Consider the following 8,688-nt stretch of genomic DNA (forward strand, 5'->3'; position numbering starts at 1 on the left):
GTTTATATAGACACAAATATATGGCGTGGCTAGGCCAAAGCGTGTGATAAGAAGTCTGCTTCCCAACCACGTGGCTCCGGGTTCAGTCCCTCTGCGTGACACCTTGAACAAGTGTCTTCTACTATAGCCTCCTCAGGCCGACCGAAGTCCTGTGAGTGGATTTGGTAGATGGAAACCGAAAGAAACCCGTCGTATATATATATATATATACATATATATATGTGTGTGTGTGTGTGTGTGTGTGTATAAGAGGGTACTGTGCATATAGTTATGGAAGCTGTGAAGTTTAGCTTGCTATCACAATGAACTCATCTTTCTGAATGGCTAGGTTTTTTTTTTATTTTGCGTATTTTCTTTAGTTACGTCTTGTTTGTTGAAGTCTGTAGTTAACGTATAATTATGCAAAATTTACCTTTTGTTTTCGTCGTAATTTATTGTAGAACGATTGGGGACTCAGGCAGGGGTGGAATAATTCATGATGATTGTATACAAGTGCTGTTTTTTTCTGTGTTGATGGAATGTGATACCTGCGAGTGCTTTAGATGCTTTTCTACATTGTTTTGTTTACTGGAATATAAATTCTACGAGTGCTGCGAACATGTAGAGGTTTTGTACAAAATTACTAGTATTTTTGATTGTGAATGATATGTTTAACATTTTTGCATATGGTGACTGGTTGTGTCTTCTGTTCTTTAGTATTGCTGGTAAGGAAACTGTTGGATTTAGTTGGTGCCACAATTAATCTATTATTTTAGGCAGATACCATCAATTTTGGAGCTACTGTTAGTCTATTATTGTGCATAGTGTATCTGTGGTGCTGCGTACAATGTTGTATATGTATATATATATATACGTTATTTACAATTGACGGATACTAGTCCTCATCTTGTTTGTTGTTAACACAACGTTTCGGTTGATATACCCTCCAACCTTCATCAGGTGTCTTGGGGAAATTTCGAACCTGAGTTCTCATTCCTAAGGTATTTTTCGATGTTGTTGTTATTATTATTATTATTATTATTATTATTATTATTATTATTATTATTATTATTATTATTATTCAGGTCACTGAATCAAACTCGGAGTGTTGGGGTTAGTAGCCCGCGCTCTTTATATTTTTACCTTTTAATATGATAACATTTAGGTATATTAGATTTTATTGACTCTATACTCAACTTTAAAACTTGTTTCAAGTTCCGCTGGCACCTTATTTAACTAGACAGGTTGAATAAGCTGTCAGGAAAAACATAAAACACCAGCCAGCACGAAATTTACCACAAATTTTACACCACTCTTAGTATTGTGATCCCAGTCAGTAAATATTCCATTGTTATTTATAATTTGCTTTAAAATAACAACCTCGATTTAGGCGCCGTGTGGCTGTGTGGTAAGAAGTTTATCTCCAGGTTCAGTTCCAATGCGTGTTACCTTAGACGAGTGTCTTCTACTATAATCTCGGCCCGACCATGGTAGACGGAAACTGAAAGAAGCATGTCATATATATATATATATATATATATATATGTATATGTATATATATGGCAAATGAAAGATGGAAGATTTGGCAGATTTTGTATGGCGACTGAAAGAGGATAAAATGAAGTACAGCATTAATCGGTCCATCGTAAGGTACGCGAAACCATACAATACAATTTCCAGGAGATGCTTCTCTGCTCCGAGGAATCCCTGTCTATTCTGTGAACTAACGAAAAAAGATCATTAATAGAATTTCTGAACGACCCTCGAGATGCCTACACGCATATAAATGTACTTTCGCACAATGCAGTGGGAATGAATTTTGAGTAACCGTTTGCATAATTTCATTTACTTTAAGGTATGGATGACTTGAGTTTGCTTTTAACTTCTCCATTCTTATAAACACCAAGTAAATAACTAACTCGCTTTGTGATCATGAGTGCACCGAACCTCACGTGTGCATATGCTCACATTTTTGCAGATGCTTGTATGAGCGAGTGGACTTGCTCGAGGGCGTTTATACATCCATATCTGTCAACGGTTATTTTAAACACTCTTCGCGCTGGATTGCGTGTTCGTTTCTCTTTTTAACATCTGTGATTTTACTTTTGTACTTCTATATAAATGAAGATATTTCTTACGTCTGGCTGCTTTTCTTTCCTCAAAACGGTAAGTTACATTGCGGAACAGTTATTTTAACGAGTTGTATTTATATATCACCCGACGTGATACATCTGCACCACCGGATGCTCCTGAATCAGTTGCTGAGTGTCCCACCCATGAAGAATCGATGCGAGATGTGTCGAAACAATTGTCGTGATTAATAATAAATTCTCGTATATTCCATCTTCCGTCTTTCATTTGCCATACACCTAGCGATCACTGTGAAAGTGACCTTGCTTTACCAGTAAGCTACAAGGTGTAAACCATTATTTTTATTATCCATTATATATATATACACACATATACACACACACACACACACACACACACACACACACACACACACACATATATACTGTACAAAGCAGTATAAGTAGATAAATAGTTAGGTAAGTAGGGAGACATTTTGTTCGCTAGCTCGATAGATAGATGAATAAAGAAATAGACTGATAGTGAGTTTGATAGAAGGACAGATGTATGTGTATGTACACACGAGGGGGTGCAGCAAAGTTCCTGGCTTTATAGGTATCGCGAAAGGCCTCGTTGAAGGCCCGACCTTCCGAGTTCTTTTACAGGGTTTAGAAAAACTGAGGAACCGCTACAATAAGTGTTTGAATCTGAGAGTGGAATATGTTGAACAAAATTATAATTAGCTGTCCCTCCTGTATTTTCTTTTACCAAAGCCAGAAACTTTTCAGCATGCCCTCGTATGTATATCTCTTTTGGAATGAGTTCTTTGTGCATATTAACATAGAGTTCTACACTATTTAACGTTTCACTTCTGTTGCAGGATTCGCTGTGTGTACATATTTACGTCGATCTATGTGTGCGTATATGTATATAATCTTGTTAAAGAATTCTTGTGTATATTAACCTTTATATATTTATATATATATGTATGTATAATTATAATCATAATTATAACAAGGGCTTGGCTTGCGCATCACCACGCACTGAAAAAAATAGACGTCAAAAGACACTATTACCACCATGAATTCTCCGAGAATAACACACCACATAATATGCCATGTGTGTATATATATATATATATATATATATATATATATATATATATATATATGAGTAACAAAGATGTACAGGTGTCAATTCATTACGGCCGTTTCAAACGGCTCCTTTAATTGATTAATGAAAACATTACATCATTTGAAAGAAACGGTTCCCGTCAGATGGCCGCATAGATTTCAAGCATAAAGGATACAACCATTTCCTTAACATATTCATCACAATAATGGAACTCAAAATATGCAATATGCACGGAGTTTTGATATTTAATATTCAATTAATAGATATATATATATATAAATATAAACATATTCACAATCAGTCAATCAATATATATATAAAAATATATATAAGTACATACATACATCTACACATACACACACACATATATTATATATATATATATATATATATATATATATATATATGTATGTGAGCATGTGCATATTCATTTAGAGTTGGCCTTACAATTGAGTGAGTCCCATTATTTATGTAGCGTCATCAGATGTACGAATTATTCTTTTTATATAACTACACACATATATGTGTGTCTGAATTCCCTGAACATATCGGAATGTTTGACTGGATAAGTGATAAGTCTTCTTAAAAGCGGTATTTTAAATAATATATAATGTTGTTTAAAATGTGTTGCTTAAAAGCAGTATATAAATAATGTCGTTTGATTAAATAAGTGATATGTTCTTTGTAGTAGTATACAATTTTTAAGATAAAACTAAGGTTAAGTAATATATGGAAGGTTTATACCAGCCACCATCTGTCGTGGTACAGTGCTAGTTCTCATGCCGCAACGCTATCAAAGTCGACCTAAACATTTCTACTTCCACTAGCAGTAGGAAATTCGGAAGACGCTTGCTATAATAGCCTTAACAGACATTGTTTTCGTTTCGACTTAGCATGCGCAGGGCTAAGCTAATAGGGCTCAAGTGGTTTTTATCAGTGAAGTATGATACTTATATTATCGACTAGAAAACGATAAACTTAAATTGGCAGCCTCTTCTGTGCTTTATGCCATATGAATTTAAAGATATTGATTTTGTTTGTTTTGTATGTTGCGTGGAATGTATTAAGCAACGTCATAATGAGGTCAACATAAAAATCTTTGTCAGTTAAAAATGAACTTACTGATCGGACGGTTAGATTATTTACGTCTGTATAGAAACCTTACCGAGATATCTTAACATATACGACGGACATTTATGAAAGTAGAGTAGAACGATTTCAACCAAGATTCATTACGGTTCGTGAATTCAGCCAGCCAAAAATTTCATTCTTTTTATTTTGCGGAACTCGTGACTTTCTGGTCTATATTAAAGATAAGTTGATTAAATAATGTATAAACATTCATTGCGAGAAGTTAGATTAAACAATCTTTATCCAAAGTCAGGGCGGCTAACTGACAAAATCGTTAGCACGGCGGGTAAAATGCTTAGCGGCATTTTGTCCGTCTTTATGATCTGAGTTCGAATTCTGCCGAGGTCGACTTAACATTTCATCTTTTCGAGATCGATAAAATAAGTACCAATCGACTTATCCCATTCCCCCAAATTGCTGGCTTTTTTGCCAAAATTTGAATCCAATATTTTATCCAAAGACAGTTGGCTTCAATTCGGAATCGAAACTCGGCTCATAGACTTGATTTTTCTGAGTTGACCTTTTTGTTATGGCAGCCACAACTTGTTGCAGTATATTGGTACCTTTTTGAGAAGGCACAAATATTAAGGTTTTAGGGGAGAGAAATGGGATATTTTGATTTTTATTTCGTTTTGTATCGTTTTCCTTTCCACTAAACATAAACGATGTTAGCGGAACATGTTTCACTACTGGTTGTCGTTGTTGTTTAGTCACAGGGCAGATTTGATCGAGCACACTTATGTTCAAAGATGTTTTAGTTTTACTTTATGATCAGTGTTTAAGAACTTTATACTTTTCTACTCTAGGTAATAAGGCCCAAAATTTTGGGGGAGGGGGCCAGTCGATTACATCGACCCCAGTGCACAGTTGGTACTTAATTTATCGATCCTGAAAAGATGAAAGGCAAAGTCGACCTCGGCGGAATTTGAACTCAGAAAGTAAAGACAGACGAAATACCGCTAATCACTTCGCCCGGCATGCTAACGTTTCTGCCAGCTCACCGCCTTTGTTTAAGAAACTATATTATCTAATATATCCTGCTTTTCATAGAGAGACATGGTTGCTATTTTTAGCAGAATGAGTAACCATGAAGAGGTTAGATTTAGTTTGTTGTCTATATTGGGATTCACCACTAGTTCTACGGTGCTCGGCGACTACTGGCATGAAATTAGGTGTACAGATGATTGATAACCCCTAGTATACGACTGATATTTGTTTTATTGAAACGTATATCTATGATGGAGGTAAATAGGATATGGTATGGCTCATGATATTGGGCAAGCGGTAAACATTGATGAAACTGAATTTGAGTCTGATCTTTCATCATAAATAGTTGTGAGGGCTTTCATTGTCTAGACTTATTTCCTCGCAGGACTGATTAATTGGATGTCCTTGCCAGGAACGCAGCGTTGGATACAGGCAGTTTTTTCCTCCTTGTTTTTTTATATCAGCAAGCTATCTTCCTCATAATTTTGTCAGTTGCACTGAAATAAAATCATAGCACTCTTGCGAAATTGGGCACAAAAAGTGGCCAAAGACAGACAAAAACATCGATTTATATAAAACTACGAGACAAATTATTTCAGGGGGTGATAAATATTTAGTTTGGTTGAGGTAAAGACATAACAGTGAAAGAAGTTTTACGTTCGATGGTTTTATTAATCTTCCGAGTTTTAGTTATTAAAAAAAGGGAAAAATATGTTCAACTTGGTAGCCTGTGACTAATCAAATCAAAACAGTAGATGCATATTATTAAAACAAAGTGCTTTAGTTTTAGTTTCTATCTAAACCAACATGTGTAAGATGTGCTCTTCTTTTTTCATCTCTATATTTCTAATTTCGTTCATTATGCTATTTGAACAACGCTTACGTACGTAAACACACACACACACACACGTACAAACACACATACGTAAATACATACATATTTACATACATACATACGTACATACATACGCATGCAATGATATGATGAATAAAATGTTATACACTTAGATGTAATTGTACCTAAAGACACTCATCTTCGTATAAATAAACACTGTAAAAAACAATATTTGCGTGTTTTATGTAAACATACCACGTTCAGTAAAAGAAGTACACAAAGAATACAACTAGTCTCATTCTTCTGCTTATGTACAAAACTTAAATTAAGCAAAATATCTGTAGAGGAAAACGACTTCTTCTCCAAGAAATGACGTGGTGGCGCATGCCAATGTCATTCTAATGATAATATTTATCTCAAGTTCTGCATAATTGTCCACGCGTGTACACACTGTTCAATTATATTACCAGACAGAGAAATAATTTTCGGAAAATAGAACGGCCAGAAAAGAAAGTGATTCTTTTAAGCCGTTAACACTTTCCATAAGACATCTATTTCTGATCCAGGAAGCGGTCTCCATATTTTGTGGAAAAATGAAAGCATCTTCATGTGTATATTATTTCATTTCACCTTCACTTTAATGTTTACGTAAATATATGCTTACATATATCTATGTATATGTTTAGCATATAACTAAGCTAGAATATATCATGTATACACACTCATGTATAACATAATATAATATAATATAATATAATATAATATAATATAATATAATATAGCCTGTAATCTCATTTGTGTAGCTATTGTGTTTCCTGAGTCACTCGCTGGTAATAACAGAAAAGAATATTGAAATTTTTTAAGGTAAAGTCAGTTTTGTGAAAGTACACACTCAGTTTTTTCGATTGAACGGCAGTTAATTCACGTTGTCAGCGCTTGTAATGTCAGCGCTTGTAATGTCAGCGCTTGTAATGTCAGCGCTTGTAATGTCAGCGTTTGTAATGTATGCATTTGCTATAGATAGATATTAGTTACAATGTAGGCGCAGTTTGGTCAATGGGTTAAGAAGTTCTCTTTACAGTTACGTGATATATATTTTGCACAGAACCCATTCTGACCGATCTAATTTTAAGACAGTATAACACTGAGTGTTCAATAAATATTTAAGTTAGGGTTTCTAGACCATCTGTAGCAATCTACACGATAAACTTAGTAAAAAGGCTTGATTCAGAAAAAAACCGCATCAAACAAGTACATTTGTGCTGATACATTTCTGCAAATCGAACACTCGACTTGTCATTCATCTTCAATAAACAATGCAATAGTAATTACAAGTACTAATTCACAAGCACAACGGACTCTTTATTAGTCATCGAATCGGAAGAAATGAAGGAAAATCCCATTGTTAAGTATAAACAACCACCAGAAAACTCAACTGTGCAACCCAAAAAACTGACACAGAAAAATTTTATATAAAATTTAGATATATATGTTGAATGCAACATTTTTCACCTAACTGACATTGGCTAGACACCCGGTGACAACACGGGCCGCAGGATCAGGAATGTAGAAGAGCCATGGTATCAAGCACAGGCAAAAGATCCCCCAAACTTTCGAAACCATTCCCTGTATATTTGGTTTTATATTAAAGTGACCTTCTCCTAGAGACATGCCTTAACAAAAGCTGAGGGGTGCCTTACTCTCAGTGGTCTTTCCGCATGTCAGAAACCAACCTGGAATTTCTGAGGCTCATGCTATTGCCAGATAGTCGTTGAGTCTACACTACGTTCATCCATACTTTTGACAGGTCTTGTTTTTAGTCCTACTAGGTTTTTAGCAACCTTCTTCACCAGGTAAACCCTGTGGCGGCGATGGTTGATTAACTGGTTGAATCTATTTTATTTCAGTTGTTTTGCTATTATCCGCGGGATAGTATACTGATATATTACATACCTGCCTCTTTAATGCATTTAGGTTGACATATTCTATATATCGCTGGTGGGGAGCTGAATCGCTGCTATCTCTAGCAATTGAGCGTCCATCATTGACAAAACCAAGGATGGTCGAAATCCCGTGATTTGGTGGTTTCGGTAGCAACAAAAGTCAACAGTAGAGTTTCTCTTATAGTAAGAGAAATATGATTTGTTCTAACAACACCCACGTTTAAGTGGGAATCAATATCACCACTCGGTATAAATACGTTTTCTGTCGCCAATAAATATTAAAGCAAAATTTAATTTTACTGCAACTGAATAAAGAAAACTCATTTTCTGAAACGAATATAACCAAATGTTCCGATGAACTAACTTTAAGATAAAAAAATAAAAGGAAACTAATTCGGAAGACTGAGTTTCGAAATGCATAAGAAATTGTCTTGATTTCCAGCGGCATTAGAGTTTATTAGAATTATGGTTAGGGTTTATATGTAGAAAGGGAAAGTAAGAGCAGGGTAAATGCTAAAGACTTTCATCTGGTTATATACTTCTAGCTATATGTCTGGATATATATATATATATATATATATATAAATATATATATATATATATATATAT

At 34.8% G+C, this 8,688-nt stretch overlaps 1 long non-coding RNA gene across 1 annotated transcript in view; it reads left to right on the forward strand.

The window, feature by feature from the left end:
- Positions 1-2,032: 2,032 nt before the first annotated feature.
- The window catches only part of LOC128248663 (uncharacterized), a 31,204-nt gene continuing 24,548 nt past the window's right edge, over positions 2,033-8,688 (forward strand). Inside the window, exon 1 of the long non-coding RNA XR_008264821.1 lies at positions 2,033-2,145. This is a non-coding gene — a long non-coding RNA (uncharacterized LOC128248663). The remainder of the gene's footprint in view (positions 2,146-8,688) is intronic.

This window comes from Octopus bimaculoides, chromosome 9 (assembly GCF_001194135.2).
Source record: "Octopus bimaculoides isolate UCB-OBI-ISO-001 chromosome 9, ASM119413v2, whole genome shotgun sequence".
In the NCBI taxonomy this organism is placed as follows: domain Eukaryota; kingdom Metazoa; phylum Mollusca; class Cephalopoda; order Octopoda; family Octopodidae; genus Octopus; species Octopus bimaculoides.